This window comes from Macaca thibetana, chromosome 5 (assembly GCF_024542745.1).
Source record: "Macaca thibetana thibetana isolate TM-01 chromosome 5, ASM2454274v1, whole genome shotgun sequence".
Classification (NCBI taxonomy): Eukaryota; Metazoa; Chordata; class Mammalia; order Primates; family Cercopithecidae; genus Macaca; species Macaca thibetana.
The window spans coordinates 84,961,635-84,979,413 of NC_065582.1; the positions used below are offsets into that span (position 1 = coordinate 84,961,635).

At 34.2% G+C, this 17,779-nt stretch overlaps 1 non-coding gene and 1 pseudogene across 2 annotated transcripts in view; both read right to left on the bottom strand.

Annotated features, from left to right (window-relative positions):
* Positions 1 to 17,779, bottom strand: part of LOC126955192 (calponin-2-like) — a 760,934-nt pseudogene that overhangs the window by 476,427 nt on the left and 266,728 nt on the right. The window lies entirely within an intron of this gene.
* On the bottom strand, positions 8,964 to 9,070 carry LOC126955819 (U6 spliceosomal RNA). Its single transcript, XR_007726110.1, has one exon. It is a non-coding gene; the product is annotated as a U6 spliceosomal RNA (small nuclear RNA).

The following is a 17,779-nucleotide window of genomic DNA, read 5'->3' on the forward strand; positions in this document are numbered from 1 at the left end:
CTGTTACTGACCACTAACCACTTAGGACCTCCTGTGTTGTTCTACAAATCCTGCCCCAGTCCTACTATATTATCTATTTCTCCCACTTTAAACCTATTATTTACTAAGTTTATACTTTGTTTATTGCTGGGAAGTTGGTGTGCTTATATATGATTTTAATAATACAAGCTGAACTGAAAATAGTGTAACAGCTGATCTTTTTTAAAATGCACTTTTAAATTAGAATTTATTCCTGGAGACAGTTAATGATAATATCTGTTTAATATTTGCTTTTCAATTTTATTTGTCCATTTCTCATTAGCTAATATTTATGAATCTTTCCCATATGACTAGCACTGTAAGTGTAGGTTAATACTAATTTTAATCCTATGACATAGATGCTGCAATTATTTCCAATTTAGAGCTGAAATTGAGGCTGAGGATATTCTTAATCATTTACCCTTATGAAACATGAAGATCTAGGCTGTGATATATTGGAGACCAACATACAAGTGACATATGGTGTAAGTGGCAGAATTTGTTTTCTGGATGCTAGAGTTGGTAATACCTCCTCTCAGGTTTTCTATAGGCAGCAATTTTTAAGTAATCTAATTAGGCACACAGTTTTAAATAATCTAATTTAAAGCCCTTAGTGACTCTTGAACTATTGGGTAGATGTTATTAAGTTTATTATTAAAGTCCTATCTTTATATTTTTATGCTCACAAGATCAATTAATGAATCTGTTATATTTATGAATTATATAATAAACATGCTGCTAGGACCTGAGCATACAAAAATTGACAATACTTGACTCCTCAAAGAGTTTTAATGATACATGGAAACAGTATATAGAGTTTTTAAAAATAATCTTAACTAGAGATAAAATGGAATAAGTTACACATATCAAATATTTTATGTACACAATGTTTTGATTCCAAAAGAAGAAGTTGTGCTAAGCAGACATGTTGCTCTCCACCTAGAAGTCAAAAAGTCACGTGAAATAGTCCTCTGTTTCTGATGACAGAAAGAGAGTAAAAGCTCTGTAAGTATATCCAGCCATGGATATGAGCAGCGGCCATAGTGGTGATGAATCCAGTCGTCTGGGGTGCATTTGAAACCAAACTGAGCTCTCTAGGCTTTCTTATGACAAACATCAGATTGAGGACATGGCTCAGTCCAGCCATACTTACTGGTTTACAGAAGGAACAGCAAGATTATATAAGAGCAAGTCAAGTACATTGGGCCACATTCCTACAATTCAGAGAGCTTGGAATATATGAAACTCACACTGCTTGGAATCTAGACTAACCTATGAGCCACACAGAAAGACCTGGTAGTTTCAGGTTCCCTTAGTAGGTGATCACAGAAGATTTTTGGGTTTCCAGACTGGAATGAGCTTCCAGACAGGCAGAGGGGCCCCATTCTAGACTGCTGGAGGCCGAAGTACCCTTTACTCATATGTTCCTGGAGGTCTCTTTCTGCATTTTTTCACAGACAAAAGGCTTATTTTAATGTCCCCTTAATGAAGCCAAATCTGAGGATATTATTAAGCTTTTTATAGATGAGTAAAATAGTCAACTTTGAATACATTTTAAGTTATTTTAAAAATCATTGGTTTTCTGTTTGTTTGAGACATAATTCTCATAAAAATGAAAATAAATAAGCAGATTTCAATGAATGGCTGACAAAGTGAAAAGCAACACTTTGTTTTAAATGTTGGTACTTGGGAGTTGAAATTAGAGAAAACAGTGGTTCAGTTTTAATGTAAATAACAATCCGTTTAGCCCAAGCAAAGAAGAAAGAAGCAGACTGTGTGCAATAACTTTCTGGGTATTTAATTTAAGATGGATATATGTACTTCTTGGCATCTGATGAAAATTGCATGTCTAACTAATTCAAAGTTATTTCATTTTTCTTAGTAGAAAATTTAGGACTCAGATTCAAATATATTGTCCTAATGTTTAGACAGTGTTTGGTTTGTCTTTCTGAAAGCATGCATATTCTTTTTGCTCCCTGAAAATTGCCTCAATGCATCACAGAACAGAAATAGAAAGGATCTCTATTTGGTGTCTCAAGGGTTTCCCTTGTAGTAAAGCACTGTCAAAAGACCACAAGTGAGAGCCTGGATCCCATACTAGTTAGAATTCATTCAGTAGGGATGCAGCAAAAAGAAGTCTGCAGTGGCTATATAGACATCAGGCAAAGTAAATTTTAGGAAAAAAAAAATTTGAGAGAAAATGGATCATTTTACAAGGATAAAGGCATCAATTCATCAAGAAAACATAACATTATACTTTGATGTACTAGTAACAGGGATTCAAAGTACATGAAGCAAAGACTGATATGAAGCAATAACAGGATAAATCAATTAACGCAAAATACAGTATTCGGAGTTTTCAACATCTCTTTCTCAATAATGGATATAATAATTAGATAAAAATTAGTAAAATATAAAAATACTGGAACAAAGCTATTAACTAAACTAAGCTCAAAGTTCAATTAGGACCTACAACAACACAGTGGGGAAGAAAATGAGAGAGAGAATAGCTGCACAGAAAGGATCGCTAGGGAGGTTGGCTTATCAGGGAGATCTGGAGATGGCTGGGAGCAAAGAAGGACAAAGCCTATCTGTATTAGTCATGTAGTGAGTGCCATCGCAGGCCTCAGTGACCTGCTATGTAAAGAACTCCAGTAGCATTTTGTACATTAGACAACAGTGCCACCACCACAATGAGGATGCCCACGAGCCAGACCTGGTGCCACATTTTCTTCTGTGAGGGGAAAAAAAAGACATCAGGATGTCCATAGCAGCCCTGACCATTAAAAATCCCAAAAACCTTCATCACTGCTATGGACAATCATGGCCATGGCCCTTGAGGACCCATGGAATCTTTATTGATGCTGACCTCTGCTAATGGAGCTGCATGGAGACTACACTGCTGGGGCCTCCCCCAGAATAAGAGCCACCACGTCCCACCCAATACTGGAAAGTGATCAATGGGTCTTAAGTAGATATCAAAGGAGCAATTGAAATATATCTTGAGATAAATGAAAATGAAAACATCATACCTAAACTTATGGGATACTGCTTATGGGAAGCATTTCTAAGAGGGAAGTTAATGGTATAAATGCCTACAAGAAGGAAAAAATACATATCTCAAACATCTAACTTTATACCTCAAGGGACTAGTTAAAGAAGAATAAAGTAAGTCCAAGGTTAGCAGGAGAAAAATAACAGAGATATGAGCAGAAATAAATAAAGACAGAATAATGATGGAAAAGATCAACCAAACTAAAAGTGGTTTCTTAAAAAGATAAACAAAAATAAGGAATCTTTAGTTAAACTAATGAAAAGGTAAGATTACTCAAATAAATAAGAAGTGATAAAATTGACATTATGATACTGCAAAATACAAAGCGTTACAAGAGATTACTATGAGCAATTATACACTAAGAAATTGGATAACCTAGAAAAAATGGATAAATTCCTAGAAACATACAAAACTGAAAAGACTGAATCACAATGAAATAGAAAATCTAATGGCTGGGCGCGGTGGCTCATGCCTGTAATCCTAACACTTTGGGAGGCTGAGGCGGGCGGATTGCCTGAGGTCAGGAGTTCGAGATCAGTCTGGCCAACATGGTGAAACCCCATCTCTACTAAAAATCCAAAAAAATATTAGCCGGGTATGGTGGTATGCACCTGTAATCCCAGCCACTCGGGAGGCTGAGGCAGGGGAATTGCTTGAACCAGGGACGAGGAGGTTGCAGTGAGCCAAGATCATGCCACTGTGCTCCAGCCTGGGTGACAGAGCAAGACTCCAACAATAAATAAATAAATAAATAAATAAACAAATAAATAAATAAATAGAAAAAGAAATAGAAAATCTAGATAGACCAATAACTAGTAAGATTATATCAGTTAAAACAATTCTGTCAATGAAAAGCTCAGATCCAGATGACTTTATAGGTGTATTCTATCAAACATTTTTTATAATAGTATTAGTACCAATTATTCTCAAACTCTTTTGAAAAGTTGAAGGAGAGAGCCCTTCCAAATTTATTCTATTGTCCAGTATGATGTCGGCTGTGAGTTCTTCATATATGGCTCTTACTATTTTGAGGTATATTTCTTTAATACCTAGATTGTTAAGGGTTTTTAACATGAAGGGATGTTGAGTTTTGTTGAAAGCCTTTTCTGAATCTATTGAAATCATCTTGCGCTTTTGTTTTTAGTTCTGTCTATGTGGTAAATAACATTTACTGATTTGCATGTGTGCTGAACCAACCTTGCATCCAAGGGATGAAACATACTTGGTTGTAGTGGATTAGCTTTTTGATGTGCTGCTGGATTTAATTTGCTGGTATTTTGTTGAGAATTTTTACATCTATGTTAATCAAGGATATTGTCCTGAAGTTTTTGTTTTTTGTTGTGTCTCTGCCAGGTTTTGGATTCTGGATGATCCTGGACTCATGAAATGAATTAGGAACGAATCCTTCCTCCTCAATTTTTTGGAATAGTTTCAGTAGGAATGATACCAGATCTTCCTTATACATCTGGTAGAATTTGTGAATCCATCTGGTCCTGGGCTATTTCTGGTTGGTAGGCTTTTCATTATTGATTCAATTTTGGAACTCTTTATTGGTCTGTGCTGGGATTCAACCTCGTAGGTATATCATCCCACAACCTTCTGGTGTTCATTGCTTTTGATGAGATATGAGCTGTGAATTTTATCCAGGATTACTTATCCTTGGAGAGTTGCTTCTTAATTCTTCCTGGATTCTATCTTTGTTTTTGACTTTCAGCAGTTTGACTATAATGTGTCTTGGTGTAGATCGTTTTGTGTTTATTCTATTAAAGATACATTTAGCTTTTCAGATTCATGTCTTCACAAGGAAAGTTTTCAGGCATTATTTCTTCAAATATTCTTTCTGCTTTATTTGTTCTCTGTCTCTCCTCCTGTGCTACTTCAATTATGTGCATGTTGGTACACATGATGGGGTGTCCCACAGATCTCTTAGTCTCTGTTTATTTTTCTATTTTTGTTTGTTTCTATTCCGCAGGCAGATGGTCACAATTAACTTATTTCCACGCTCACTGATTCATACTTTCACTTCCTCAAATATGTTGTTGAATCCCTTGATTAAATTCTTCATTTTAGTTATTTTACTTTTAATTACAATTTCCATTTGGTTCTACATTTATTAGGTTTCTTTCTATAATTTCTACTTACAAAATCTTTATTAAAATTCTCTATGTATTAGTCCATTCTCACACTGCTACAGAGAACTGCCTGAGATTGGGTAATTTATAAAGGAAAGAGGTTTACTTGATCCAGTACTGCATGACTGGAGGGTCCTCACGAAACTTACAGTCATGGCAGAAGAAGCAAACACATCCTTCTTCACATGGTGGCAGAAGAGAAGAGTACCTGCAGGGAAAATGCCAAACAAAAAACCATCAGATCTTGTAAGAACTCACTATCACAAGAACAGTAGGGGGAAACCACCCCCATGATCCAATTCCCTCCTACTGCGTCCCTCCAAAACACATGAGGATTATGGGGAGTATAACTCAAAACGAGATTTGGCTGGGGACAGAGACAAACTGGCATTCTACTTGGTTAAACATCATTCTTATGGTTTTATTTAGTTCTTTGTACATGCTCCTTGAGCTTATTAAGCAGATTTAATGTAGTTCATTTAAACTCTTTTTATCCTATGTGTAGACAATACATTTTTGTTTATTTCTATACCTCATATTTTGTCTTAATAACTGGACCTTTTAAATATTATAATTTGGCAGCTTTGGAAATCAGATTCTTCTTCCTCTTCAGGGTTTGTGGTTGCTGCTGCTTGTGTTCTTGTTCATTGGTGACTTTTTTTCTTTTTTTGAGATGGAATCTTGCTCTATTCCCCAGGCTGAATGGTTGGAGGGCAGTGGCACAATCTCAGCTCACTGCAACCTCAGCCTCCCAGGTCAAGCAATTCTTTTGCCTAAGCCTCCTGAGTCAGGCACATGTTACCACACCTGGCTAATTTTTGTATTTTCAGTAGAGCCGGAGTCTCACTATGTTGGCTAGGTTGGTCTAGAACTCCTGACCTCAAGTGATCTGCCTGCCTCGGCCTCCCAAAATACTGGGATTACAGGTGTGAGCCACCATGCCTGGCCATTGGTGACTTTTTTGAACTTAGTTTCTATAGTTTGTATTATTTGTTGTATGCAGCCACTAAAATCTATGTTCCATTAGCTTAGTGATCAACAAGTGATTCAACAGAGGTTTTCTAAAATACTCAAAACCACACAAAATCTTCCAGTCATTGTATATGGGTTCTGTGGGTGAGTTGAGGTATGCTTTCAACTCTCAGACAAGCAGTCTATAATTTTGTGTTAGCCTTCTCTTCTTGCTTGTGCAGAATCTGAAGGTTTAACAGAGGAGAGATATTTTTAAGTTTTTTTAAGGCTTTTTAAGTTTTTTTGAGCGTGCACCCAGCCCTTGGCATGTCATGGCCTTTTAGATTCTTGGGATATATGGAAGATCATTTATATATATGTATGCATATATATAAATATATGTATATATGTATATAAATAATACGTGTGTGTGTATATACACACATATATTATATATATAAATATATATAGAGAAAAATATATATTTTACCTCAAATCATTCATTCTCAAGTCTTTCATTCCAGGCTTTTGGTTTGTCTATTTTTTCTTCAACTTTTATTCCTTTCCACAGGCAGCAGTAGCTAATACCTTTTCTTTTACATATATTTGACAAATACTGTCTCACTAGCTGCTTCATCACTAGTAGAGTTCCAAGTGGGATAAATACAGGTCCTTTGAAGAGTTCTCAGACAGATCAAAAGAAACAATTACAATTCTTTAAGAATATAGTCTGTTTTGCTTTATTTGGCGTTAGAAAAGTATAGTAGAAGTGGGTTGTTGTCTGCAAAACTACTTCTGAACTCAAGAGTAGTTTTGGATCAGAGTAAGATAATATATTATAAAACTCTCTTATTCAGATTATTTTCTCCACCTTGATTAAGCATTCACCTCGTTGTTGGAAACTTCTATGAATCTGAAGAGTTCTGGTACAGTCAATTCTGAAAGTTTTTCCCAGTTTCTTTACTCATTTTGTGGAGTAACAAGATTTTGGAGTTTCCTACTCTATCACTTTTACTGATGTCGCTTACAGAAGTTTTCATTGCTTTTATTTTTAGTTGATTTTGGTTATCAATGATTTGTTAAAACATTAACTTTTCAATAGTTTAGAATGCAATTGTTATAAGGAAGATTAGATCAGGGGATAGTTGTCATTCAGATGCTTTCAAGTACCAGGTGATTTGTTAATGTGTGAGGCAGGATGAAAGGAGGGAGAAAATAGGAAGTGAGAAGATCATTGATGAGCTTCAGAATACTTTCATTGTAAAGAATTTCATATCCAGTTAAAAATACTACATCCAGTGTAAATCATAAATAAATACATAAATTAATAAATATGTAAACTGAATTTTGTCTGTGAATCACCATTTTTGGCATAGATCATGGTTAATGTGTGATAAAATTTTTCGATGATTTTTTGTAGTTTAGATATCATTTGTAACATTTTAATATTCCTCACTTATAATGACTTTCTCATTTTAGGTGCAGAGGTTGTGGTATCCTAAAACTTTAGCATAGTTTATTTGTGACAGCTAAAAAAATCTTCCATGTCATGCACAGGTTGATTTGAAATTGCACATTTGTTCAGTCCACGTTGTCTGTCTGGTTATAATTAACACACAAATTGTTCCTTTAAGAAACATAGTTCGCACACCAACATGGCACATGTATACATATGTAACAAACCTGCACGTTGTTCGCAAGTACCTTAAAACTTAAAGTATAATAAAAAAAATAGTTCAACTACTTTAATCATAGATTTAAGTTAGAAGGAGAGAGGATTCTTTTAAACAAAGCAATGATTAAAGTCCTGTCATCAAATTGTGTCTGGTTCAAAATGTCAATAGAGAAAAGTACCTTCTCTGTCTTTTCTTCTAAAAAATAGATTTTTTAAAGTTTTATCTTCACAGCAAAACTGAATGGAAAGTACAGAGAGTTCTCCTATATCTCTCCCTGACACATACAGCTTCCTCTGCCATCAATACCTCACACCAGGGTAATATATTAGTTACAAGCATTGAACCAACACTGACACGGCATTATCACTCAAACTCCATAGTTTACATTAGGATGCACTCTTGTTGTGTATTTCATGGATATTGAGAAATATATAATGACAGGTATCCACAATTATAGTATCATACAGAAGAGTTTCACTACCTTTAAAGTCCACTGGGCTCCACCTATTCATTCCTCCCTGCTCCCTCCCCAGGCAACCACTGATCCTTTTGGTCTCTATACTTTTGTCTTTTTTAGAATGTCATATTGATGTAATTATGCAGTATGTAGCTTTTCCAGATTGGCTTCTTTCACATAGTAATATGCATTTAAGTTTTGTTTATATCTTTTTATGGCTTGGTTGCTCATTTCTTTTTAGTACTGAATATATTCCATTATAGAATACACCAGAGTTTATGTATCCATTCACCTATTAAAGAGCATCTTGCTTGCATCCAAATTTTGACAATTATGAATAAAACTTCCATCAACATATGTGTGCTGATTTTTTTGTGGATGTAATTTTCAATCCAGTTGGGCAAATATCAAAGCGTACCATTGCTGGATCGTGTGGTAAGAGTATGTTTAGTGTTATAAGAAATTGTCAAAGTGTCTTCCAAAGGTGCTGTACCATTTAGATTCCCACCAGCAACTAAAGAGAGCGTCTATTGTTCCACAAGTTTGCCAATATTTAGTGCTGTTAGTGTTTTGGTTGTTAGTTATTCTAATGAGTGTGCAGTGATATCTCATTGCTTTAATCTGCAATTCTTTAATGATGTATGGTGTTTAACATCTCTTTATATGATTATTTGAAAAATAGAAAATGTTTTACAAATTTGTCATTCTTGCACAGGGGATAGATATTCTAATCTTCACTGTATCGCTTCAGTTTTAGTCTATGTGATTCCAAAGTGAACACTGTTATGTTTTTTGGATTCCCAAGTTAAAGGATGGGTTAAAACAAACAAGTAATAGGTAATGATTATATGACCTGGAGTTTGCCATTGATGGAAGAACCACTTCTATTTCTGTGAAATAGAAATGAGATCAGAAACTTGTGAATGGAGCAAACAGATTAAGAGACACGTGGGAATACAGAAGAGACAGAGAGAGAAAAAAAAAAAAAAAAAAAAAAAAAACACTGTAGGAAGGAGAAGGTGTGTCAGCCAGAACCAAAAAGGCACCCTAGCTTCAATGTTGGCAGGTATAAAATAGGATAGATTTTGAGATGGAAGTAAAAAAATATGAGGGGATAGAGGAAGCTATTGGAACTTGGTTTAAGAAACACTAAGCAGGTTGTCTCCCAATACGTAACTCTTTCATCTTTTCCTCAAGTCAAGTTTATACAGAATTTAGAAAAATCAGTTTTAAAGTGCTGGACATTTTCGTTTTTCTCAAGCCAAGTTTATACAGAATTTAGAAATATCAGTTTTAAAATGCTGGACAAAAGTGTGAATCCACATTTATGGGAAATGATTTAATTGTTTGGGGAGGAAATATTATTTTAAACTCACAACTTGACACCTAGTATTTCAGATATGTGAGATTTTAAAAATCATATTCTAGGCACTGTTTTGTCACTTGGAATAAAAAAGGGAACACAGCAAATACCCAGTCTCCAGGGAAGTTATATTTTAGTGGCAAACAATTAAAATATGTATAAAATGTATAGCACGTAGGGAAATAAAGTAAGGTAAGCAGAAAAGGAAAAAAGTTATTTCTTGGTTCTCATTTTTGGCTATCACTCATTATGATTTTTGTCTTTAATGCATGTGCTAAACACAAATGTTCCAAAATTATCTCTTTGCTATCAATTGAGAATGATTCATTGTCACAAGGAATTTCAACAGGCTAACTCTTAGCTTCAGAGTGGATTTAGAAACAAAACCATATAAGCAATGCAGAGAATGAAGACAAAATTACTGTTCTAAATAATTTGGGAATTATTATTTTCAGTTTTCATTTTGCACTACATTATTTAGAGTTCCAATTTATAGGCAAGTTGAGAAGTAAAATTACATGATAGCATAATCAAGACTGGTTTTGCCTGCTAGATATTCAATTAATCACAGTTTTAGTTTAAAACTTATATTCCTCCATCTTTTCTATATGCTATTTCCTAACAGCTAGTTATAAGTATATCCTACCTGCATTTTATAAACTCATATTTATAAAAAATTTTTATGTACTCTTGACAAAAAAATAAAAATCTATCCACATTTTGCAGAAATTTGTGTTTACATATATAACTAAAATATTGATTAAAACTGCTGAGTAGAGATGTTAAAATGGTTAAACCAAATACACTACGACTAAAAGAAGCTACCATAGCAACTTAGTTAAGAATTTAAAAGATTTTCATTTTAGTAACACCTCCAGGGCCTTATAATCAAGTTTCTTATTAGTTATAGGTATTATTCTTATTCAATGTTCTCATGTATCCATTTATCAGTTTTAAACCATAAAGTCATGTAGTAGTTTGCCAATAACTGTCTTCTGGCATAATTTTCCATTTTGTTGTTGTTGTTGCAACAGAGACATCTGAGACTTACGCATTTAAAAACAACCAATGATCAAGGGGCTCTAAAGTTCATCAGAGTGGTCCAAAGAAAGGATACTAAAACAAAGGTGGAGATATTTAAATGACTTTCCTAAGCTAAAATAAACTTTAAAAATCTTTAAAACTAAATTAGTACATTCAAGCATAGTTTTAAAATTACAGAACAAAAATACTATTTATTGTTATAAAAACTTTAAGAATATTTTAATGTCATGAAGATCAGACACTAAATAATCTATATTTTAACAGACCATTAAGTAAAGATAATCAATCTCGAAATCTTTTGGCTCAGAGAAGATGGATTTTCAAAATAACATATTGTCTACTTGCAATAAATGTGATATGCAATGAGAAGAAAAAGTATTTTTAAGCAATGGTTGCAAAAGACTTTGATTCAATCTAGATTAGACACTTGGTAACATCTTCAAGCTTCATCTTTTACTGGTTGATTTCTTGCCTTTTTGTACTTGTCTCAGGAATTTGGTTCTGATATCTTGGGGAGAAGAAGGATCATTTTTCAGCCTGCAACAGTATGTGAATTATATCTCAACAGAGAGATTTTTTAAAATAGGCAGAGTATAATTTTAAGTAATATACATTTTAAAAGTTATATTTATGTTACACCTTCAAGAAGACTTTAAAGACATACCAATCAATTGAAAACTTTGTTTTGATCTTGATTCAAATGGACCAAAAGTAAAAAGACACTTTCGAGGCAAATGAAGAAAACTGAACATGAACTGAATGCTAGATAGTACTGAGAAATTATTTTAAACGTACTGAAAGTGATAACAGTATTATGGTTATTCCTTTTAAGTCATATCTCTCAGAGGTGTTTGTTTGTTTGTGTTTGTTTGTTTGTTTGTTTTGAGATGAAGTCTCGCTTTTTTGCCCAAGCTAGAGTGCAGTGGCATGGTCTCGGCTCACCACAACCTCCACCTCCCAGGTTCAAGAGATTCTCCTGCCTCAGCCTCCTGAGTAACTGGGATTACAGGTGCCCACCACCATGCCCAGCTAATTTTTTGTAGAGACGGGGCTTCAACACGTTGGTCAGGCTGGTCTTGAACTCCTGACCTCAAGTGATCCACCACATTGATATCCCAAAGTTGTGGCGTGAGCCATGGCGGCTGGCCTAGAGTTTTATACTGAAGTGTTTTCAGATGAGATAAAGTGATACCTGGGATGTGGTTTTAAATATTCCAACAACAACAAAAAGAGAGGATAGGGGAGATGAAATCTGAAAGGCAAATGTGGATAGCTGTTTAATCTAGATCATTGGTACCTGGGAGAGGTGAGCTGGTGATTATACCATTCTCTTCATTTGTATCTGTTTGAAATTTTTTCATAATAAAAGTTACATTAGTTGAAACAATTTTCTCTTTTTATTTAAGAAGCTGCTCAACATTATTGATCATTAGAGAAATGCAAATCGAATCTACAATGAGATATCATCTCACTCCAGTCAAAATGGCTTTTATCCAAATGTCAGGCAGTAACAAATGCTGGTGAGGATGTAGAGAAAAGAGAACCCTTGTGTACTGTTCTTGGGAATGCAAATTAGTACAACCACTAAGGAAAACAGTTAGGACATTCCTCAAAAACCTAAAAATAGAGCTACCATACAATTCAGCAATCTCACTACTAGGTATATACCCAAAAAAAAGGAAACCAGTATATCGAAGAGAGATCTGTACTCCCATGTTTACTGCAGCACTATTCACAATAGGCAAGATTTGTAAGCAACTTAAGTGTTCATCAATGGATGAGTGAATAAAGAAAATGTGGTACATATACACAATGGAGTACTTGTTCAGCCACAAGAAAGAATGGGATCCTGTCATTTGCAACAAGAGATGGGTGATACTTGAGGCAATCATATTAAGTGAAATAAGCCAGGTACAAAAAGACAAACATAACATGTTTTCAATTATTTGTGGGAGCTAAAATTAAAATAATAGAAGTAATGGATATAGAGAGTAGAAGTATGATTACCAATGGCTGGAAAGTGTAGTGGTTGGGTGTGGAGGAAAGTGGGTATGGATAATGAGTACAAAAAATAGTTAGAAAGAATGAATAATACTCAGTATTTCCTAGCACAATAGGGTGATTATGGTCAAAAAATAATTTAATTTTACATTTAAAAATAACTAAAAGAGTATAACAAGATTGTTTATAACACAAAGGTTAAATATTTGAGGGGAATAGATATCCCATTTACCCTAATGTGATTATCATGCATTGCATGCCTGTATCAAAATATCTCATGTAACCCATAAATATATATACCTACTATATACACACATTAATAAAATATTCCTTGGATAAAGTAACAAATATAGTAAACTTGGAAAATATCTAAAGAAAATCAAATAATAGACAGATGAGTATATATTTCATTTACAAGAACATACATATCAATTACAAAACTCAATTACACTCATTAAATATTAAAAGGCAAACACATAACAAGTTTTCATGTTATACTGAGAAAAAAATAGCAAAAACTAAATGATAATCTGTCCAAACAAATGGAAATTTTAAAATAATATTAATGTATCAGGAATTTAATTGAAAATATATTAATTTATTTAAGCAATATGAACTGACTCCAATAATATGCTCTAACCTTTATACATTAATAGAAGATAGAGATAGATATTATTGATAAGGAAATCACACAAAAATAATATAAGGCAGTGAGTAAACACATAAAGTGGGACTGGGAAAATGTGAATTACAAAGTACAAATGGGACTCTTGAGCACCTAGCTTCAAGAATGGAGCAATGGTCTTCTGGTGCATCTATTTAAATTGCTATATCAATACATGCTAAATTATATAAGAATCTAATCCTGCAATGTGAAAGAGGTCTGATTGTGGTACTTGTAAGTCACAAATATATGACAACACCAGAAAGTAAGATATTTATATGTTCCTCATATGTTTCCTCATCTTGAAATCTACTCCACCTTCAACATCAACTCCGATGTCAACTCTGACTCCTCTATTTCTTTCACACCGTGTCTTAGTCTATCTGGGCTGCTATAACAAACTCCATAGGCTGAATAGCTTATAAATAACAGAAATTTATTTTTCATACTTCTGTGGTTGGGGAAGTCCAAGATCAAAGTACCAGCAGATTTAACATCTGGTGAGAGCCTGCTTCCTGGTTCATAGATGGTCATGTTTTTATTCTGTCTTCACGAGGCAGAGAGGAAAGGATCTCTTTGGGGCCTCTTTCATAAGAGAACTATTTCATTCATGAATGGATGGCCCACATGACCTAATGACCTTCAAAATGACCTGCCTCCAAATACCCTCACACAGGGGATTAGATTTCAGCATATGAATTTGGAATGGGCACATTTAGTCTATAAAACACTGCATACTAAATTTAAAAATTATTTTCAAGATAAATACTAAAAACAAGCAACTTGCACTATTCCACTTCTACCCTGACAGTTCAAGCCACCTTTTCTCATCTGGACTTCTGCAAGAATCTCTTGACAGGTCTCTCAACCTTGCTACTTCTACTTTTGCCTTCTATAGTCTACTGTCCCTCAGTATGTAAAGCATGATGGCTTTATAATATATTTCAGACTATATTGCTTACTTTTGCACTGGTCCACTTTCTCACTTAGAGTAAAACCTACATGATTTATCTTGCCCCATGAGGTTCAATAATATACACGTGGCTCATTTTCTCACTAAGCGTCTGCTCGCTTGTTACTTTGAGAGGCATCCACCTGACTCTGATTTATTTTCTCCCTAGCACTCAGTATGATGTCAATTTTCAAAATTATGTTGTCTTTGTTTTTCTCTAGAAAACAAACTTCGCTAGACCAAGGAGCTTAGTTGTTCACAGTGGGACTCTGCAGGCCTAAAATACTAGTAATTGAGGTTTTAAAAGTAACGGCAAAAACCTCAATTATTTTGCACCAACCTATAGTACTTGGTTCTTAGTAAATATTTAAATATTTACCTCTGATTGCTGGAATTGTGAGTGAACTTTTAGGCATAAATATTTAAAATATTTTAAAAGATAGCAAATTAACAAACCAAAGTAAATCATGAAAAGAGAATCAAATGAAGATAAAAATATGTTTTATTAAAAAATTTATTTAACAATATTACATATGTATTTTGCAAAACTAATGCATATACATGGTAAAAATAATCTAAACTGCAAACACAGTACAAAAGATAACAGTGGCAGCCAGGTTACATGAAAGACTAAATGGCAGGCATCAAATTAAATATTAATATATATTGAAAGTGACTGAAATGTTCTCCAACTCATAGATATTATATTTTTTTCTATTTACAGGGCAGAACATTGTGACCCTATAGCTTTCAAATTTTCATATTACTGTAAGTGAACAGTAAACACTGACTATCATCCTTGTACCATGAATCTGAACACTTGCCAAAGATAGTTACAAAATGGCTTAATGTGATTGTCTGGTCCTTCTCCAATCAAATATGTCTCAAAGGAGAATTATTTAGTGAAAACACAGCTCTTGAATCTTTCAAGCTGAATGCGTGGAAGACATAAAAGAAGAATGGGCTGGTCAAATGCCAGCAGAAAATTGTTTGTTTCTAATATCCAGTCACAATTGATAGTTCTATTGAATAAATTTACTTTTGAATCAAATTTCAGCTTTTTGTTTGTTTTTAAACTGTAGGTGTACATATTTAAGTTTTAAACAAATGGTATTTCAATAGCTTACTAAAGTCCCTATAGTAATATTAACCTTACTTATATCTATACTCAGACAGTATTAAAAAAAATACATTGTGGCTAGATCAAAAGAGAGCTCCAGTGAACATTATCTCCAGCTAAGAAAATGCATAAATATTCTACCATTGTCCAATACTATAGATTTTTTAAAAAATCATAAATTATGATTATTTTCTTTAGACATCTTTTCTCTAAAATCTAATAATTATAGTATTTAATTAAGAAAATAAAATGAGTAGTATCTGTTTGGGATGAGCAAAATAATTAATATTTAGTCATCTGAAGCTGAAATTATGACCAGATGCTTTGCTTTCTTTATTGAGAGAATAAATAAAGAAACACTTTGCCTGCGGATCATTAGAGTGAGACCACAAACCCTCAACTATTCGCTTTTGTATTTGCTATCACAAACAAGCAAAACTTGCGAAACTTTTCTGGGTTAAACAGCTAATACTGTTTATATTGAAGCTTTTGAAGATATATCTTACTGCTTAAAAGATTATGGTACTTTGTATTTATTGAATTTCTTTTGTTTATTGTGAACGTAGTGCATATTTGTTTTACAAAGTGGAGACAGCACTATATAGAAACTGGAGAAGAAATCACTCACAATTCCAGCAACCAGAGGTAAATACATTTAACATTTTAGCATATGATGACAATTGCTAGCGGAAAGGATAGGCAGGGAGGAGAGAGATAGAGAGAAATGAACAGATATTAGATAGGTAGATGATGATATGATAGATGACTGAGAGAGAGAGAGAGAGAGAGAGAGAGAGAATGAATGGGATAGTGAGTTGAATCATGGCCTCCAAAAAGATATGTTTATGTCCAAGACCTAATGACCAGAACCTGTGAATGTAGCTTTATTTGAAAAAAAGGTCTTTGCAGACATAATTAAGTTAAGGGTCTCAAGATGAGATCATCATGAAATATTGAGATGAGCCCTAAATACAATGACAAATGTCTTTATAGGAGACATACAGAGGTGATTCACACGAGGAAAAGAGAAGGTCATGGGAAGATCAAGTTAGACTGGAGTTAAGCAGCCACAAATCAAGCAAAGCCTGGAACCACCAGAAGCTGGAAGAGGGTTTTCCTCTAGAGCCTTCTTAGGGAGTGCTGACACCTTCATTTTGAACTTCTGGCCTTAGAACTGTGAGAAAATAAATTTCTGCTATTTTCAGCCACCATGTTTGTAATCATTTGCCAACAGCAGTCCTACAAAATTAATACAGATGCAATTAGCATTATTTTGTTCACACATTGTGGTAGATACTTTACATAGATGGTATTGTAGGAATCCTTCTCTTTGCCCAGACCAACTTAAATATACCTGGTAAGATCATAAGTTATTTCAAAGAGAGGTATATTTCATGTATACTTTTGCTTTGAGATAAAGAGAAAGTTTAGTACCTAGATGATTGGTTTGGGGGAGAAGACAAAGATTACAAGCCATAGAAACAAGAAGCTGGTCTCTGGCTGAGCCTACTGATGGATCCCAGTAGAGAGAGACTGTAATCAGAAGCATAAGTGTTATGTTAGGTACAGGTTCAATTACCGTTTATTTAGAGACAATATATGGCATGTAATATGGAGATATGCATTATTTTCACTTATTGAAGTTCTGATGTCACTGTGAAGTCTGATAAAATCTGATAAATCAGTTATGGTGTCTGGTTATTGGCAAAAGTCACGAATCTTGGTGAGAAATGGTGGACAGTTACTCTAGAAATGGCATGGTGACACTCATAGCAGGATCAGACTTGTTTGTGAATGCACAGGAAGAGCCTCTGGGGTTTCATAAAAAACTTTCAAACAAGTTAATTATAGAGGAGAATAGGGAAAAGGAAATAAGAAAAGTAAAATGTGAGTGACTGTTAATGTGACAGTATCAAAAACCTAAAAGGCCTAGAGAATTTGGGTTTATAATTATCCCATTTAATTACTATAACATCTCTTCTGGGAGACATACACATATGACAAATCAGTCTCTGAATGCAAATTGCAATTTGGTGAGAAAATAATTAGGTGTGGGCTTAATTACTATTCACATAACCTTTTATTTAAATATAGTAATCCTTTTCCCTTGGTATCCATGAGTGGGACTGGTTCCAAGACCCCCTGCATGTTCAATTCCCTTATATAAAATGGTGTAATATTTGCACATAATCTATGCACATCCTCACATATAGTTTAAATCATCTCTAGATTACTTATAATTAATACAGGCCGGGTGCAGTGGCTTATGCCTATAATCCCAGAACTTTGTGAGGCTGAAGGCAGGAGGATCGTTTGAGCCCAGGAGTTCAAGAACGGTCTAAGCAA